The sequence below is a fragment of the Ascaphus truei genome, chromosome 9 (genome assembly GCF_040206685.1).
Source record: "Ascaphus truei isolate aAscTru1 chromosome 9, aAscTru1.hap1, whole genome shotgun sequence".
NCBI classification, from domain to species: domain Eukaryota; kingdom Metazoa; phylum Chordata; class Amphibia; order Anura; family Ascaphidae; genus Ascaphus; species Ascaphus truei.
This window is the reverse complement of record NC_134491.1, coordinates 63,127,428-63,148,082: the sequence shown is the minus strand read 5'-3', so window position 1 is coordinate 63,148,082 and position 20,655 is coordinate 63,127,428.

The following is a 20,655-nucleotide window of genomic DNA, read 5'->3' as shown; positions in this document are numbered from 1 at the left end:
GTATCTGTATTTATAATCATTTTATTCTGACATCATACAGCAGGGGATTAATTAAGACTGCGCAATTAATAAGGTATCTACTGTAGCAAGCTTCATTTCACATAATTTGTTACATTGGCAATCTGTCTCCTTAACCATTTTAGGCTACTTTTTTTTCACTGTGCAAACACAATTCACTTGTTAAAGGTGTATTATAGCCCTACACCACGTATAGAGGGACTAATATAACTGCAGTAGACACCAAACACAATGTGGGGGTGCTCACACGGAAGACATGTAACGTAATAACTGAGAAAGAAAGAATCCCTATTATGTGGCACTAGAGAACACGCTGTAATTTACTTAAAAATAATATTTATTAATAATTGATTCAAATATAGAGCTGTATGCAGTAAGCGCCGAAAAATTCCTCTCGCCAAGTGTTCCTTATCGGCATGATTCTGACGATTTTCCCTCGCCGTATGCAATAAGTGCCGAATCCCTTCCGAATCAAGCCGAAAACATTTGTTCCCACTCTGCCGATGATTTGCCGATCAGACACAGGTGTATCGGCGTGCATGGCGGGGTGGTGTTAGGTTCACCAATGAAACTTCTTGCTGAATCTGCCGAAGCAAGCATGTTTTGGATTGAGCGGCCCATTTAAAGGCAGCATGTATTTTTATTCATTCTATGTGTTGTTGGGAGAGAGAGAGAGAGAGAGAGAGAGAGACACACACACACAGAGCTGGGCGATTTACATATTTCATATGGACTGAGAGAGTTGTTGTGTATTGTGAGAGGTTTGTCCTCTGTTGTTTTGTTAACATCTTTGTCTTGTTTTCACTTTGTAAGTGTTCAGTGCGATTGTCTTTAAATTTCTTTTCTGTTCTTTGTGAGTGCTATAGGTATGGCCGAAAGGCATGGGAAGAGTGATGCTGGTGTGAGTGGTACTGGTAGTCATGTGAGTATGCGTCTAAGTGAACATAAGATTCAGGGGAGTCCAGTTGCTGCGAGTGCGAGTGGTGTTGCTGGGAGTGCGAGTGCTGCTGGTGTCTCTGTTGCTGGTGCTGCATGGGGTGTCTGTTGCTGGTGCTGGTGGGGTGTCTGTTGCTGGTGCTTCTGGGGTGTCTTCTGCTGGTGCTGCTGGGGTGTCTGGTGGTGGTGCTTCTGGAGTGTCTGGTGGTGGGGTGGTTGGTGGTGGGCCGCTTTTGGAGTCTCTTCCATTGGAAGAAGGAGAGTCCAGTCAGCAGCAGCCAAGTTCTGTGGCTGCACGTGTTCGGGGGAAACGTGTGGAGCAGCCACGTAATCCTCGTTTCAATGAAGAGGAAAACAGAGTTCTTGTCACAGGGATTTTGGAGCACTATGACTCTCTGTATGGGCATTTACTAGGTAAGTCTACTTTGCATTGATTGTTCAAAGACATGTTATCATAGGTCATGTGAGAGGTCTTAATGTCAAACTATTATTCTCTAATATCTATCAATTAAAGTTAATTGTTACACACATATTCCTTCATGCTTTATAACGACCATAACAATCAGTCTAAAAAGTTTGCCAAAGTTCATACAATATTCATGCAAGCTTCCTTAGATTTGTATGTTTACACGTAAATGCTCATGTGCTACACATATTCAACCTAAACCAGCATGTTTGGTATCTCTTGGAACAGGTAGCAGTTTAGGAAACTGCTCGTTTTTATAATAATAAGTAACGTCATATATTTTGTATGTATTTCAAGGGCGGACAAGTTCAGCATCCAAAAATGAAATGTGGGAGCAAATAACATTGGTTGTGTCTGCGTGTGGGAATCATGTCAGGGACCGGCCGAATTGTCAGAAGAGATTCGATGATATCAGGGCAAACTTAAAGAAAAAAATCCAAGCACAACGGATGCATGCTTCTGCCACTGGAGGTGGGCCGCCAGTACAAGCTCTAATCTTAACTCCATTGGAGGAGCAGATGCGGGAAAAATTTCTTCCAGTTGTCGTGGAGGGTTTGGCAGGGGACAGAGATATCGGAATATATTCGGCTCAATTTCCACCAGGTGACAAATGTTACCGTATTACGCGTGTCGTATGTTACAGTTCTTATCTTAATTTACGCAGAAACGTACAGTTTTTCCCAATATAAGCATACCTACATATATATCTGTATTTATGTCGTTATCTATCTATCTATCTATCTATCTATCTATCTATCTATCTATCTATCTATCTATCTATATATATATATATATAGTTGTCCGCAAAAATCCAAATATATATATATATATATATATATCTGTGTGTTTGGAAACATGTATTGGCTCAGCTATCGTGGATGACATCATTATGAGTAAACATACACAAGTTGACCAGCATTAAGGAATTATGTGTAATTATCTTCCAAATGACACACACTGCAACCTTCTACCTTACAAAGCATTCAACATCTTTGCCCTATAGTTCAAAGCTGAATGTATGTGTGAATCTTTGTACAAACAATGGGTTAACATGCATAACAACAAAGCACACCCGCACTCATTCTTTGTTACAGTAATGTATAACTTCGTTTTTCTGTTTCTGTGCACAAAAATGCATAATTCACTATTTCATCTATGTGTCGATACATATATACATATAATATATATCTATCTGTATATTTCTCAAACCGTCGTATGCCTGTCTGTCTGTCCTGTGTCTCCCTGTCCCTAGGGGCAATCACATTGGACCTTTGGCCGTCACTCTGCCTCATGCCAAAGAGATGGTTCCCTTGGCCCGCCCACCCCCTGCTCACTCTCATTGGCCTGAGGCGGAGTGACGGGCCAAAGGTCCAACACACACACACTCACACCCCAGCCACCTCCTCCTCCCACCAAGGTAAGTCACACCACTGAGCATCCCGCCTCAACTTACAGTATGGCACCAGTAACTCACCTATTTCAGGTGTGCAACCTCACGCCTCAGGCCAGGACCCAGGCCCACACATGGCGCTTCCTGCCGCCATCTGCACGCGCCTCAGTCAGCCAGACGACACATCGGGGGGACCAAGCTATCGCCCGGGGGAGGGAGAGCGAGTCACGGGGAACGGGGGAGCGAGCCCCGAGTCACGGGGAACGGGGGAGCGAGCCCCGAGTCACGGGGAACAGTGGGGGCGAAGAGCGAGTCATGGGGAATGGGGGGGGGGGGGGCGAAGAGCAAGCCACGGGGAATGGGGGGGGAGAAGAGTGAGCCCGAGCAATCGGGGAACCAAGAAGGGGGAGCGGCCAGCTGCCGAGCCAGCGGGGGGACAGACGCCCGGACGGGAAGGGAATGCGGATACTTAAATTATGACAATACATATGCCCCCTGCTCTCCACCCCCCCCACTCCCCTTCCCCCCCACTCCCCTTTGCCACCCCCTCCCCTTCCCCCCCACTCCCCTTCCCCCCACTCCCCTTTCCCCCCCACTCCTCTTTCCCCCCCACTCCCCTTTCCCCCCCACTCCTCTTTCCCCCCCACTTCCGTTTCCCCCTCCACCCTTTCCCCCTCACTCCCCTTTCCCGCCCCTCACTCCCCTTCCCTCCCCCACTCCCCTTTCTTCCCCCACTCCCCTTTCCCCCCCCCCTTCCGCTCCCCTTCCCCCCCACCTCCACTCCCCTTTCCTCCCCCCTCTGCTCCCCTTTCCCCTCCCTCCACTCCCCTTTCCTCTCCCCTTTCCCCCCCTCCTCTCCCATTTCTGCTCCCCTTCCCCCCCTCCGCTCCCCTTTCCCCCCTGCTCCTCTTTCCGCTCCCCTTCCCCCCCCTCCGCTCCCCTTTCTGCTCCCCTTTACATCCCCCCTCCTCCCCTTTCCATCCCCCTCCTCCCCTTTCCTTCCCCCCCTTCTCCCCTTTTCATCCCCCCTCCTCCCCTTTCCATCCCCCCTCCTCCCCTTTCAATCCCCCCTCCTCCCCTTTCCATCCCCCCGTCCTCCCCTTTCCATCCCCCTACCCTTTCCATCCCCCCTCCTCCCCTTTACATCCACCCCTCCTCCCCTTTACATCCCCCTCCTCCCCTTTCCATCCCCCTCCTCCCCTTTCCATCCACCCTCCTCCACTTTCCATCCCCACTCCTCCCCTTTCCATCCCCCTCATCTCCCCTTTCCATCCCCCCCTCCTACCCTTTCCATCCCCCCTCCTCCCCTTTCGCCCCACTCCTCCCCTTCCCCCCCACTCCTCCCCTTCCCCCACTCCTTCCCTTTCTCCCCTTACTACTCCCCTTCCCTCCCCCCACTCCTCCCCTTTCCCCCCTCCCCTTTCCACCCCCCTCCGCTCCCCTTTCCACTCCCCTTTCCCCCCCTCCGCTCCCCTTTCCTCTCCCCTTTCCCCCCCTTCGCTCCCCTTTCCATCCCCCCTCCTCCCTTTTCCATCCCCCCTCCTCCCCTTTCCATCCCCCCTCCTCCCCTTTCCACCCACCCTCCTCCCCTTTCCATGCCCCTCCTCCCATTTCCATCCCCCCTCCTCCCCTTTCCATCCCCCCTCCTCCCCTTTCCATCCCCCCTCCTCCCCTTTCCATCCCCCCTCCTCCCCTTTCCATCCCCCCTCCTCCCCTTTCCCCCACACTCCTCCCCTTCCCCCTCACTCCTCCTTTTCCCCCCCACTCCCCTTTGCCCCCCCCTCCCCTTCCCCCCCCACTCCCCTTCCCCCCACTCCCCTTTCCCCCCCCCCACTCCTCTTTCCACACCACTTCCATTTCCCCCTCCACCCCTTCCCCCTCACTCCCCTTTCCCGCCCCTCACTCCCCTTCCCTCCCCCACTCCCCTTTCCTCCCCCACTCCCCTTCCCCCCCTTCCGCTCCCCTTCCCCCCCACCTCCACTCCCCTTTTCCTCCCCCCTTCCACTCCCCTTTCCCCCCTCCTTTCCCCCCCTCCACTCCCCTTTCCTCCCCCCTCCGCTCCCCTTTCCCCCCCTCCTCTCCCCTTTCTGCTCCCCTTTCCCTCCCCTCCGCTCCTCTTCCCCCCTACCTCTGCTCCCCTTTCCCTCCCCATCCGCTCCCCTTTCCCTCCCCATCCGCTCCCCTTTCCCACCTCCATTCCCCCCCTCCGCTCCCCTTTCCTCCCCCCTCCGCTCCCCTTTCCCCCCTCCTCTCCCCTTCCCCCCCCTCTGCTCCTCTGTCCCCCCCTCTGCTCCCCTTCCCCCCCTCTGCTCTCCCCTTTCCCTCCCCATCCGCTCCCCTTTCCCCCCTCTTTCCCCCCCTCCGCTCCCCTTTCCTCCCCCATCTGCTCCCCTTTCCCCTCCCTCCACTCCCCTTTCCACTCCCCTTTCCCCCCCTCCGCTCCCCTTTCCGCTCCCCTTCCCCCCCCTCCGCTCCCCTTTCCCCCCTGCTCCTCTTTCCGCTCCCCTTCCCCCCCCTCCGCTCCCCTTTCCGCTCCCCTTTCCCCCCCTCCACTCCCCTTTCCCCCCCCACTCCACTTTTCCCCCCCTTGCTCCCCTTTCCATCCCCCCCTCCTCCCCTTTAGATCCCCCTCCTCCCCTTTCCTTCCCCCCTTCTCCCCTTTCCATCCCCCCTCCTCCCCTTTCCATCCCCCCTCCTCCCCTTTCAATCCCCCCTCCTCCCCTTTCCATCCCCCCGTCCTCCCCTTTCCATCCCCCCTACCCTTTCCATCCCCCCTCCTCCCCTTTCCATCCACCCCTCCTCCCCTTTCCATCCCCCCTCCTCCCCTTTCCATCCCCCTCCTCCCCTTTCCATCCACCCTCCTCTACTTTCCATCCCCCCTCCTCCCCTTTCCATCCCCCCCATCTCCCCTTTCCATCCCCCCCTCCTCCCCTTTCCATCCCCCTTCCTCCCCTTTCCCCCCACTCCTCCCCTTTCCCCCCCACTCCTCCCCTTCCCCCACTCCTTCCCTTTCTCCCCTTACTACTCCCCTTCCCTCCACCCACTCCTCCCCTTTCCCCCCCTCCCCTTTCCACCCCCCTCCGCTCACCTTTCCACTCCCCTTTCCCCCCCCTCCGCTCCCCTTTCCTCTCCCCTTTCCCCCCCTTCTCTCCCCTTTCCATCCCCCCTACTCCCCTTTCCATCCCCCCTCCTCCCCTTTCCATCCCCCCTCCTCCCCTTTCCATCCCCCTCCTCCCCTTTCCATCCACCCTCCTCTACTTTCCATCCCCCCTCCTCCCCTTTCCATCCCCCCCATCTCCCCTTTCCATCCCCCCCTCCTCCCCTTTCCATCCCCCCTCCTCCCCTTTCCATCCCCCCTCCTCCCCTTTCCCCCCACTCCTCCCCTTTCCCCCCCACTGCTCCCCTTCCCCCACTCCTTCCCTTTCTCCCCATACTACTCCCCTTCCCTCCCCCCACTCCTCCCCTTTCCCCCCTCCCCTTTCCACCCCCCTCTGCTCCCCTTTCCACTCCCCTTTCCCCCCCTTTGCTCCCCTTTCCATCCCCCCTCCTCCCCTTTCCATCCCCCCTCCTCCCCTTTCCATCCCCCCTCCTCCCCTTTCCACCCCCCCTCCGCTCCCCTTTCCCCCTCCTCTGCTCCCCTTTCCCCCCCTCCGCTCCCCTTTCCTCCCCCCCCTGCTCCCCTTTCCCCTCCCTCCACTCCCCTTTCCACTCCCCTTTCCCCCCCTCCGCTCCCCTTTCCGCTCCCCTTCCCCCCCCTCCGCTCCCCTTTCCCCCCTGCTCTTCTTTCCGCTCCCCTTCCCCCCCCTCCGCTCCCCTTTCCGCTCCCCTTTCCCCCCCTCCACTCCCCTTTCCCCCCCACTCCACTTTTCCCCCCCTTGCTCCCCTTTCCATCCCCCCCTCCTCCCCTTTAGATCCCCCTCCTCCCCTTTCCTTCCCCCCTTCTCCCCTTTCCATCCCCCCTCCTCCCCTTTCCATCCCCCCTCCTCCCCTTTCAATCCCCCCTCCTCCCCTTTCCATCCCCCCGTCCTCCCCTTTCCATCCCCCCTACCCTTTCCATCCCCCCTCCTCCCCTTTCCATCCACCCCTCCTCCCCTTTCCATCCCCCCTCCTCCCCTTTCCATCCCCCTCCTCCCCTTTCCATCCACCCTCCTCTACTTTCCATCCCCCCTCCTCCCCTTTCCATCCCCCCATCTCCCCTTTCCATCCCCCCCTCCTCCCCTTTCCATCCCCCCTCCTCCCCTTTCCCCCCACTCCTCCCCTTTCCCCCCCACTCCTCCCCTTCCCCCACTCCTTCCCTTTCTCCCCTTACTACTCCCCTTCCCTCCCCCCACTCCTCCCCTTTCCCCCCCTCCCCTATCCACCCCCCTCCGCTCACCTTTCCACTCCCCTTTCCCCCCCCTCCGCTCCCCTTTCCACTCCCCTTTCCCCCCCTTCTCTCCCCTTTCCATCCCCCCTCCTCCCCTTTCCATCCCCCCTACCCTTTCCATCCCCCCTCCTCCCCTTTCCATCCACCCCTCCTCCCCTTTCCATCCCCCCTCCTCCCCTTTCCATCCCCCTCCTCCCCTTTCCATCCACCCTCCTCTACTTTCCATCCCCCCTCCTCCCCTTTCCATCCCCCCATCTCCCCTTTCCATCCCCCCCTCCTCCCCTTTCCATCCCCCCTCCTCCCCTTTCTCCCCACTCCTCCCCTTTCCCCCCCACTCCTCCCCTTCCCCCACTCCTTCCCTTTCTCTCCTTACTACTCCCCTTCCCTCCCCCCACTCCTCCCCTTTCCCCAACTCCCCTATCCACCCCCCTCCGCTCACCTTTCCACTCCCCTTTCCCCCCCCTCCGCTCCCCTTTCCACTCCCCTTTCCCCCCCTTCTCTCCCCTTTCCATCCCCCCTCCTCCCCTTTCCATCCCCCCTCCTCCCCTTTCCATCCCCCCTCCTCCCCTTTCCATCCCCCTCCTCCCCTTTCCATCCACCCTCCTCTACTTTCCATCCCCCCTCCTCCCCTTTCCATCCCCCCCATCTCCCCTTTCCATCCCCCCCTCCTCCCCTTTCCATCCCCCCCTCCTCCCCTTTCCATCCCCCCTCCTCCCCTTTCCCCCCACTCCTCCCCTTTCCCCCCCACTCCTCCCCTTCCCCCACTCCTTCCCTTTCTCCCCATACTACTCCCCTTCCCTCCCCCCACTCCTCCCCTTTCCCCCCTCCCCTTTCCACCCCCCTCCACTCCCCTTTCCACTCCCCTTTCCCCCCCCTCCGCTCCCCTTTCCTCTCCCCTTTCCCCCCCTTTGCTCCCCTTTCCATCCCCCCTCCTCCCCTTTCCATCCCCCCTCCTCCCCTTTCCATCCCCCCTCCTCCCCTTTCCACCCCCCCTCCTCCCCTTTCCATCCCCCCTCCTCCCCTTTCCATCCCCCCTCCTCCCCTTTCCATCCCCCCTCCTCCCCTTTCCATCCCCCCTCCTCCCCTTTCCCCCCCACTCCTCCCCTTCCCCCTCACTCCTCCCCTTCCCCCCTACTCCTCCCTTTTCCCCCACTCCTCACCTTTCCCCCCTCTTCCCCCCCCCTCCGCTCCCCTTTCCCCCTCCTCTGCTCCCCTTTCCCCCTCCTCCGCTCCCCTTTCCCCCCCTCCACTCCCCTTTCCCCCTCCCTGCTCCCCTTCCCCCCCCTTTGCTCTCCTTTCCATCCCCCCTCCTCCCCTTTCCATCCCCCCACCTCCCCTTTCCATCCCCCCTCCTCCCCTTTCCCCCCCACTCCTCCCCTTTCCCCCCCCACTCCTTCCATTTCCCCCCCCACTCCTCCCCTTCCCCCGCCCTCCTCCCCTTCCCCCACCCTCCTCCCCTTTCCCCCCCACTCCTCCCCTTTCCCCCCCACACCCAGTGCCCCTGAAGTGCAACAGCCCACACCCAGTGCCCCTGAAGTGCAACAGCCCACACCCAGTGCCACAGAACTGCCACAGGCCAGTAGAAGTCGTACAGTTAAGGCCAGAGTACTTGGCAGAGGGAAAAGGCAAACACAACAGCCAACAAGAAGGCCTGTGACTCGCTCTCAAAAGGATAAACAAAAATAAATAATCACATTCACTACATTTGTTGGTGTCCTGTTGTTGTTTAATGCAGACTATTTCATGCATAGTGTATGTATGATCATGTACAGATGCTTGATAACATTCAAGTATGTCCTTGTACACATGAATGTTTAGAAATGCTCACTGACTGAATGAAGGCATATTTGATAACATATGAGTATGTATTAATCATCAGTTGATTAATGGTACAACATTATTACACACTTGCCATGTTAATGAAAGATGTCATTCACTTAGCTCTTGTTCAAGATGAGATGTACAGTATGTGGGTTATTTTGGTAATGTAGATGGTCATTTCATGCTAATATTATTGTCATACAACTTTAAGTAAGTACCCATAGAACAGCATACATTTTTATGTTATGTTTTCTGGTGTCTTAACTCTGTAAGACATTACTTACCTTAATCTTCTTTCATAGTTCATAATGTTGGCATGTGATCATGTATGATTTTTGGTTACAATAACAGATCTGTTAGTGTGTATGAATATATCTGTAGTCTCTGTATCTCTATCTATATATGTATACACACACACAGTGTATAATTGTATACACACACAATTGCCTACATTATTTTATAGGATGTGCACCCAGTATTTTGTTGATCCAGACGGAGTGCTTGTGGTTCTTTCAAACTGCTATATATATATATATAGCAGTTTGAAAGAACCACAAGCACTCCGTCTGGATCAACAAAATACTGGGTGCAAATCCTATATATATATATCAACGGTAAATATTACTGTATGTTCATTTGCATGTCTTATATATATATACACACACACACACACCCACACCCACAAACACACAGACATATATATACATACTATATATATATATATATACACACAAAATATATAGTTAATTATATATTGATATATATAAATATATATCAACATATATATTTATCTAATTATATATATATTTATATAGATATGTATATCTATGTACAGGTAAACCCCGTTATAATGCGGTCCTCGGGGTCCACCCCGAGACCACCGCGTTAGTAACGGGGTTGCGCAAAAACAAAATGGCTGCCGCATCGGCGCATCATCACCCTCCCCCCGCAGCACCCTTCACGCCGTGGGGCAGGAGATGGGAGCGGGGATGTCCCTCCGGTTCCCGCTTCCCCCTGTCACCGCGTGACAGCCCGCGGGGCAGGAGCTGGGAGCGGGGATGTCCCTCCAGTCCCCGCTTCCCCCTGTCACCGCGTGACAGCCCGCAGGGCAGGAGATGGGAGCGGGGATGTCCCTCCGGCTCCCGCTTCCCCCTGTCACCGCATGACAGCCCGCGGGGCAGGAGATGGGAGCGGGGATGTCCCTCCAGTCCCCACTTCACCCTGTCACTGCGTGACAGCCCGTGGGGCAGGAGATGGGAGCGGGGATGTCACTTGGGTTCCCGCATACCTCTGATCCCCCCCACGTGCCCGGTGCTCCCGCTGCCTGCATGGAGGTGGTAGCGGGGGGTTTCTTCTCCCCACCACTGTTTACGGCGCTCCTGCTGCCTGCGCGGGAGGAGGGGGGGAGCGGGTGGTGGTGCTGGTCGCGGCTTTTCCTCGTTTCCGACCCTGATATGTGTGTGTATATATGGGTGTGGGTGTGTGTGTGTGTATATGGATGTGTGTATGTGTGTGTGTGAGTGAGAGTGTGTGCAGTGAGCAGTGTGTGCACTGTGCAGTGTGTGCAGTGAGAGTGTGTGCAGTGTGCAGTGTGCAGTGCATGCAGTGTGTGCAGTGTGTGCAGTGAGCAGTGTGTGCAGTGAGCAGTGTGTGCAGTGAGCAGTGTGTGCAGTGAGAGTGTGTGCAGTTTGCAGTGAGCAGTGTGCAGTGGTAAACAACACTGTATGGTGCTCTAGCACAGACCTGACCACTTGCTGGGTAATTTACATATTGAACATAATTCCATATCCTTGAAGTGTCCCACACTTAACGTTATCACGTTTTACAGACAGTTCATAGATGATTTAATATTTATTTGGGAAGGAGGGGAAGAATCACTTTTATTATTCATTAATCACCTTAATCACAATGAGTTAAACTTAAAATTCACTTACACTTTTGATTATCATCACTTACATTATTTGGATTTATTTTTATTCATTGATATGGATGGGAAAATCAATTCCAATGTATATAGAAAAACAAATTCCCGCAACACATACTTAAGATTTGACATCTGTCATCCAAAACCCCTCCTAAATTCAATTCCGAAAGGACAATTAATACGTTTAAAACGAATATGTTCAAAAAATGAAGACTTTACAATTCAATCCAATGAATTATTAAAAAGATTTGAGGAGAGGTGTTACCCAAGTTCAAATCTCAGAAGGTCCCTAGAGGAAGTGGGGAATATGAACAGGGATGATCTCTTGAATAAAGAAAGAAATCGATTAAACCGCCAAAATAAATGGGATGCAAACAATCCAATCTTTATTACACAACACAACACTCAAGTGAATAGCATTAAAGATATTGTAAAGAAACATTGGAATGTCTTATCTGCAGATCCGTTATTAAATAAAGTATACAGAGAGGGCCCTCGTTTTGTTTTCAGAAAAGTCAAAACGATAGCCAATCATGTCTCAAGAAGCCTTTTCTCATCCTCAGGTTCAAATCCAAAAGAATATCTTCCAAAGGGATGTTTCAAATGTCTCAAGTGCATATCTTGTGCTTATATGATGCCGTCACCCAATTTTGTATCCTTCAACACAGGACAGTCATACCCCATCAAGTTGTTCATAAACTGTAATGCCACATCATAGTCTATTTATTGGACTGTGGATGTGGCAAACAGTACGTGGGACGCACCACACAAGCGTTAAAAGTCAGAATGAGGGAGCACATCAGATTAATTAAATTAGGAGATCTCACACATCCTGTATCCCTACATTTTACAAATTGCAAACATGGAGACATTACTAAACTTAAATATAGAGGAATTGAACACATTGAGAAACCATATAGGGGGGGGCAATAGGATAGACTTACTGGATAAAAGGGAACTCTTCTGGATTTTTACCCTAAAAACCGAGAATTCCGTTTGGTTTAAATTCAGAATGGGATCTAAATCCATTTCTAAAATGAACTGTCATAATTACTCAATTTAATCCATGCATGGTACTTTTTGTAATGTTGTTAGATCTAGTCCAAAGAAAACACTGTTCAATTAACATCAATTAACATCTTATCCAATATTAATATGAAGAAGTAGTATAATACATAAAATAATGTGTAAATAAATTTAGTATTGGATAATAATATAAAACATTACGGTTCAAACATCTGGTGATTCTACATATTCAGTACATGGACCACAGGGAATTCTGAATATGTGACTCCGATTTCATAGCTAGATGGATCAGGCAGGTTATGAGGGGAAATAGCTCATTAGTAATTTTTTGCAAACAAATCTAAGTTGATAACCTCATAGTTACATGCATGCCGGCCCTATGTCTAGTTCTATGTTTGTGTCTATCTATTATCTTGTTCAAGAGTCACATATAGGTATCCTAAAAATAAACATCATTAACTACACTGGCGACACACTTTATTCGAGCTTGGCTAGTCCCACGAATTCGGGTATACCCGGGTGTATTGAGGTTTGTGACTGTTTTCTGCCCGAGTGCATTGAGTTATTTTCCAAGCAGGGATTGAAGCATTTTATTCCCGCTGGCTGCAATACTGCACAGTATATATATATATACTGCATTACAATTCATGAATTTATGCCATCTGGTAGACACGCGAAGCATTGCAGCCTATTAAATCCTAATCATTATCATTTAACAGATCAGCCGCCCATCAGCCAGGCATAAACCCAGGCTGGGAAGGCAAATGCAACGGGGCTTGTTAGAGGTGAGGAGTGGCGCATTCCAGGTATCTGCCAGGTACATACCGGGTATTTGCTCGAATAAAGTGTGTCGGTGCAGTAATTAGGATCTTTTAAAATATTCATCATTGTTGTTTTTAATATTTTTTCCAGGTATACACTTCGTTAACAACGAAGATAATGTGCACTGTTCACACTAGAAGTATTGAATAAAGTTATTTTAAGTTTTTTTATTATTGTTTGTTATATGATATTAATAAAGTTGTTGTTTCGGTTCGTAGACGCGCTGACGTCACCACTCTACCCAGCGCGACGGGCGCGACTCGTGGTGCGTCATGGCAACATGGCACGCTCCCCGTGACGCGACTAAGCGACGGGTTAGTGGTGAGGAAAGGCGGGAAAATGAACCTATATCACGTAAGGCGATTTGCCAGAGGGTATGCACCTTGAGAAAGAGCGGAAGCTCGAAACGCGTTGGTGGGGGCACTAGGGCTCATTTTTTGTGTACTATTCTCTGATCCAATAAGCCTTTTTATTGGGAACACTCTCTCTAGCAGTTTTTTCCTCTAGTGCTCCATCTCTCCCTGTCGAACCAGTGTGTGCAGTGACCAGTGTGAGCAGTGTGTGCAGTGACCAGTGTGAGCAGTGTGTGCAGTGAGCAGTGTGTGCACTGTGCACTGTGCAGTGTGTGCAGTGAGAGTGTGTGCAGTGAGCAGTGTGTGCAGTGAGAGTGTGTGCAGTGTGCAGTAAGCAGTGTGCAGTGAGCAGTGTGTGCAGTGACCAGTGTGAGCAGTGTGTGCAGTGTCAGCAGTGTGTGCAGTGAGAGTGTGTGCAGTGTGTGCAGTGTGCAAAAAAAAAAATTTGAAATTGAAAATAAATTTATTTCTAATTTTTTTTTTAAACTGGAGCCACGTGAAAACCGCGTTATAACCGATTTCGCGGTATAACGGGGCACGCTATAACGGGGTTTACCTGTATATATCAAGAGAGACAAACAGAGACAAAGAGAGAGATGTGTGTGTATGGTTAAATCTAGTTAAGTGTAACCAGAAATCTGTTTATCATAGCACTGTAGATGATTTCACACACATTGTTATTCTAATTAAAAGAGTCAAGTTGTTTTGCACATGTTGATTGCCTAAGCCAAAAGTAAAGTTTCGATTCCTGTGAAAAGAGTATCTTACACAAAGAATTTCAGCCAATTATTGTAACAAATTTCTTGTGGGAGAAAACCTAGGCGTATAACTGCTAGGTTGTATTATAACCTTGGAACAAACCGCGAAGATAACATGTAACTATTCACACATTCAGCAGACATCCGTATGCGTTCAACTTAGACACTGTACACTTGAAGAGAGAAGAAATGGCAGAAGCTTCCACATTGCACAGCCATCCACATAAATCATACAAATTTATGATTTATGAAGCAATCGAATCAACGCCAGAGAAAAGGGCAACCGTGGGCAAAATCTATGACTTGATCCAAAAGAAATATCCATACTACCAAGAACCTGACAAACAACGAAATTTTAAAACTTCTGTACGATTCACTTTATCCACAAATGAATGTTTTGAGCGTGTCCATGATCGGCTAGATCAACGATATGGATGTTGGCATGTTGCGCCATCATTTAAACTTACCATGGAACATGGAACATATCTTCTGTTAAATAGCATATTTTTGCCTAATACCAGTTACACAGAAGCCGCACCGACTGTCGCATCTGCTGATATACCTGCACCCTCCATTCATCAAGACCAGATGCAAGATGGACATAACTACTATGATATGTATCCAAACTTATATGGGCAATACCAATGTGGATGTGAAAACAACCAACAACTGTACGTACCTCCGGACGTCTTGTTTGAAGAAGCCACTGCAGATCCATATGACGCACTCATGGAGATGTGTGTGATTCAGGATTCAACGGTTGCCTCAACCATGGATGATACAGTTGTGCCTTCCTGGAGCGAGCAGTTGCAGCCAAATCAGTTTTGACTTCTTCAAGAATGGTAAATACAAATTTCGTTATGCCTTTACTCAAATTATATATGTGTTCATTAATAATATACACCATTTGTTAGCCAAATGAGTGTATACAGCTTAACATTGCAGACAGCCTTACATGTAGCGTGCACAAAGACATTATTTCCTATAACAATATACTACACGACGAACCATTAGTACACATTGGTGACGGAGTCCTAAATCATAGATGCTTATCGCTTTTAAAGTATCATTTCAACATGTTACACTAACTGTAACACACACACACCTCATTGTTTAGCATTCAACATATAAAAACAAAGTGTCGCCCACATATGACGTGGGAACCTGGTCATGTCCCAAGGCGTCCTTAAAAAGGTTACCGATGCAAGCCCCACCCCAACCGACGTGCGCGCGTGAAACAGTATTGGCTGTGCCCGTAGCTTATTGTTACAGTCAGTGCAGTGTGTCATGCGCACGCGTCGGTGGGGCGGTGCGTGCACAGCGCTGGAGGCCAATGTTCATTCAGTGGGAGGGGTATTTGCGTGCATTTCACGGTGACTTAACATGACGTTACACGTATTTTGTTCGCTCATTGGCTGATCGGCTGTTTTTGCCGTGGGCACACGTCCGTTTACAAAGTTTAGATATGTACGTGTGTTGAAGTGAATTTGTTTCGCCTCCATATATAACTTGCAGCCATGATATGTGTAATGCTAGCAGCACCATGGAGGGACATGTATTGAACGCACAGCGTACACATCGTTTTGCGCATGCGCTAAGACTTAGTCCACACATTCGTGACGTGCACGCGCAACAGACGTTGTGCGCGCACATTATTATGTATACAGGCACCGGAACAAACATATCAGTAGTAATGCCAGCAATGCGATTTGAAAAATGGGACTGTTCTGTATCTGTAGTTATATCCTTGCAGTTTAAACATATACGTAACTTATGCGTGAATATCCACAATCATATAGAGATGTGTTAAACGTTGTCATGCTGAGACATAGATAAATGTGCCATCTTTGAACATCATGTGTTTGCTGTATTTCACAGATGTCGAGGATGAATACATGGGACCAATGTATGATTTCAGATGGGCCAATCGTTATATTAGATGATTGTGACGACTATTATAATAAATATGTAACAATGCTTTCAATGATTGGTGCGCAGATTAACAATCACTACATAATGTTATCCTATTGTGCAAATATTTACTATGCACTTAATTATCATAATGATGTTGCTAAGCACTGAAGTTAGAACTTCTATTGATATTTTTTTCTTTTCTACTAACATTATATGTATTGCCATGTGATATATGCAACCAACATTATCACTCAGCAAACACATTAATCTACGATATATTATAATCTCACGTGTGACTTGTCAAAGAATGTAAAAGCTACATAACAACTCGTAGACATTGTATCTGAACGTACACAATAACAATAGGGAGGGGATAAAAACTGTTTAGTCGTGTGAATGTTATATTATCACCTAAATTGTAGTGGTAACCTAACATGCATGAGCTAATGAATGTTAGGTACAGATCATTAAAGCATGAACATTTGTGTGTACATTTAATTCACACGAGTAACTATAGTTTATTGTTATTAGTAAATGTTCAACACATACACTGGCGACACACTTTATTCGAGCTCGGCTAGTCCCACGAATTCGGGTATACCCGGGTGTATTGAGGTTTGTGACTGTTTTCAGCCCGAGTGCATTGGGTTATTTTCCAGGCAGGGATTGAAGCATTTTATTCCCACTGGCTGCAATACTGCACAGTATATATATATATACTGCATTACAATTCATGAATTTATGCCATCTGGTAGACACGCGAAGCATTGCAGCCTATTAAATCCTAATCATTATCATTTAACAGATCAGCCGCCCGTCAGCCAGGCATGAACCCAGGCTGGGAAGGCAAACGCAACGGGGCTTGTCAGAGGTGAGGAGCGGCGCATTCCAGGTATCTGCCAGGTACATACTGGGTATTTGCTCGAATAAAGTGTGTCGGTGCAGTACATAGCTAAGTGAGGCCGATGATAAAAGCAACATTATTATGTTGGTTTATATTATTTCTGTTAGAAATACATGCATCACACAAAAAATACAACACACACACACTATGTTGCTGAAATGTGTGCGTATGCAAATGTCCACTTCATTTATGTTCATATGTTGACAGTAGTTATAAAGGATCATGATCATTATGAATAACTAATGTGAATGAAATAAAACTTTGATTAACTACATTGTCATTGTGTTGAATGATTTAGGAAAAGTTGAGAATACAAAGAACCATACTTTGGAATGCTGTTAACATTTTGACAAATGTTAGATGAACGTCAAATCAACACACATTTTTGACTTATACATGCACATGTGACAATGTAGTAATCAACATGAAGATGAAGTGAGAGAGGAACTAATCACATACATTGCAATGTAGATGTTTAACACATTTGGGTCTTTTCATACAAACATGCATTGAGTGTTAACAGCGCTCATGTGCATGAATGTATGTTGTTAGGTTGCCAAAATGACATGTTATGTAATGTACGTAATGATTTGAAAATACAATGCACAATAACCTCCAAGTGTAGATAAACGCACGACACAATACAGAAACTACATGTTTCAATTGTCACATCTTTTTCATTACGTTATGTCTATACATCCTGTAACTATACCTGTATCGAGGTTAGCACATCTTATGACAGATGTGAATTCAAATACATACCATGAGCAGTCCTTGGAGTGATATACCTTGAAAAAGAAAACATGAATGAATATAAATCATTAATCTCAAACAATCCAGGAGGAGCATATATGGGAAACAAAAAAGAAGAAACAGTGCAAAATTTAAGTGCAGATATATTGACAATGAGGTAAATAATAGAGTGTAGTCTTGGCTCTGATGGTATGCCTACTCACAAGATGTCAGAGGTAAGAGTGCATTTAGCAGATAGGGCTGTTACCCATAAGGTATAGGTGGTGTGTGGATCTCCCTCCAGGCTCGTCTCGTCAGTATGATGGTAGTGTATGTAAAAAAGGGAAAGAGCACTACATAGCGCGATCAGGTGGATAATAAATGTTATATAAAAAACAGGTATAAAAATGCGCACTTACAATGTGCAAAATTTAAACAAGCGTTTGTCACAATATATGTGTGTAGTGGGTTCACCGCAGCTCTCACCGCCTCCCCTGGATACTCCAAGTCTCCTTCGCCTGCAGTGTGACATCGCAGCTCCTCTCTTTGCGTCCTTCTGTGCGTATGACGTCACGGCTCTAAGGTTTGGGAAACTACGGGTCGCCCACTAGTCCAAAAAGCACCACTCTACGCGTTTCGCCGAGTCTTAATAGACTGCATCCGGCTTCGTCAGGAGTGTGAATTCAAATACATACCATAAGCAGTCCTTGGAGTGATATACCTTGAAAAAGAAAACATGAATGAATATAAATCATTGTCATGACATGTTCATTAAGGTAAGCAACACACAGAAGTGACAATTTCGTATGTGATATGAAACAAAATCTACAATACGTCAAATATGATCTTAAATCGACAATAGTCTACACATCATTGTGACACACATGTCACACTCCTAAAGAAAAATTGTATGTAATCATACTGCACTAGCTATTGGCTATCAACATAGTAGGTTTATTGTGTATGCATAACCAAAAAGAGCATGTACAGAAATATAGATTTAGTACACATTATTTCCTGACGTACACACAACACCTTTTAGTGGTAAGAAGTATAATACAACCTGTTGATGAATGACATACCGGTGCCACATGCAATTGTCCACACCGCAGAGAAGAGAAAGGTGTGAGAACCATATTCATCTGTTTCCTAAGTGAATGGTATTTGGACCCATGTATTTATCATTACAATGAATTAATACATCTATGTAGTACTGTGAACATATATGTATTTGCTTACATGAGAAATAGGTGTTTATGACTTTCCGACGTGTCTCCACACCACTGGCTGTTTGCTTAGTTTCAGCTGGTAAATGTACGGGATGCTCCTCCTCCAAGGCCTGACGTATGTCGGTTTCTAAATTATTGCGGAGTGCCAGATTGTGCAAAATGCAACATGCAATTATAATATCTGACACTTTAGCAGGCTTATATTGAAGTGCCCCACCAGTTCTAGCTAAACACCTAAATCGTGTCTTGAGAAGCCCAAATGTTCTCTCTATGATGGATCGTGTAGATATATGTGCCACGTTATACCTCTCCTCTGCTTCACATTGAGGGTTTGCCACCGGGGTCAACAGCCACTGCCTAATTCCGTATCCTGAGTCACCTATAATCCATCGTGCACAAATATGATACAATTTGTGTTAACATTATTACATTCAACAGTTCATAGAAAAACTAGAGTTGTTTGTTAACACATCATAATATGTACTCACCCAGCAGGACCATAGTCCACTGTATTTTAAGGAGTGATTAGAAGTGTATAGTTCTTTCTATATGGTGGTCCCCCAATGTAATTTACTCCACAGTGTGTCATAATGTAATGTAGTGATAAAAATGAAAATAAAACAATTTAAAAAAAACCATATAACTGTATATATGCGTGAAATTATTGTCTATACCAAATTAGTTATACGCATATACACATGTACACAACGACCAAACACCACTGATGGGTATTTGGGGCTCTGGTATTATAGTCAATAATATAATAAATGATAATAATAATCCTATAATTTATATCAATACCAAAAGCTGGTAACCAACACCGTGGGCATAGAAAATAGCCTGGCTGTTCGTGAAATTGCCACATATGTGAATTGTATATTCACATCTAGCCTACAAAGAATGAAAGATAAATATGAAGGTCCAACCAGGGAGCGCTCTCGTGTAAAATAAAGTGTGTGAAAGTAAACCCCTCATTGAGTCCATTAGGGCTCCAAGTTTTAAGTTTGTAGATCCTTTCTGCTTCGATACGAAGTAGAGATTGGTCAATATTACCCCCTCTCATGGGACATTTCAACTGATAGATGCCCATGAACTTGATTACACTAATATCGCCGTTGTGATATTGTGTGACGTGTCTGGCAACTGAGGTCTCAGCAGACTGCTTGATGGAATTAGAACACGTCTGCGGAGTTGTCTTGTCGTTTTTCCAACGTATCTCTTACCACAATTACATGTGATGAGATAGATAACGTTGGGAGTCCGACAGTTAATAAAGCTGTCCACACAGAATTGAGATGTATTGTCATGATTGGTGAACACTTTGCCAACGTCAATATGTCTGCATGCTTTACACCCTTGACAGCGATACATGCCCTTCACAGGGCTCAGCCAAGTGGTGGTCCTAGGACGCTGAAAATGACTATTTACTAGTGAGTCTCGTAGGTTCTTAGACCGTCTGCTGGTAATGGTGGGTTTAGAGCCTATAACCTTCACCAAGTCATCATCTGCTTGAAGGAGATGCCAGTGTCTAGCGAAAATCTTTTTAATGGCCCACCATCTTTTATTATAGGTGCCAATGACTCTGATAATTTTGTCCTTAGATTTGACCTTGTTATTGGAAAAAAGTGAACACCTATCACTATGTAGTGCCCGATGGTAAGCCTTATTCAGTGTCTTGATGTTATAGCCACGATTGAGGAACCTCGATCTAAGTTCTTTAGATTGAATTATGAATTCTTCAATGGTAGAACAGTTCCTCCGAAGTCGGAGATATTGCCCTATAGGGCTGCCGGTAATGAGGCTACTGGGGTGCTGGCTTTGAGCGAGCAGCAGACTGTTAGTTGCTGTACTTTTTCTATAGACCTTGGTTTGAATATTACGGTCAGAGTCCACATAGATGTTAAGATCTAGGAATGTTATTGACGTGGTACTCAGCACAGTCGTGAGCCTCAAGTTGAGGCTCAAGAAATTCATGAAGAAGTTGGATAGGACCTTC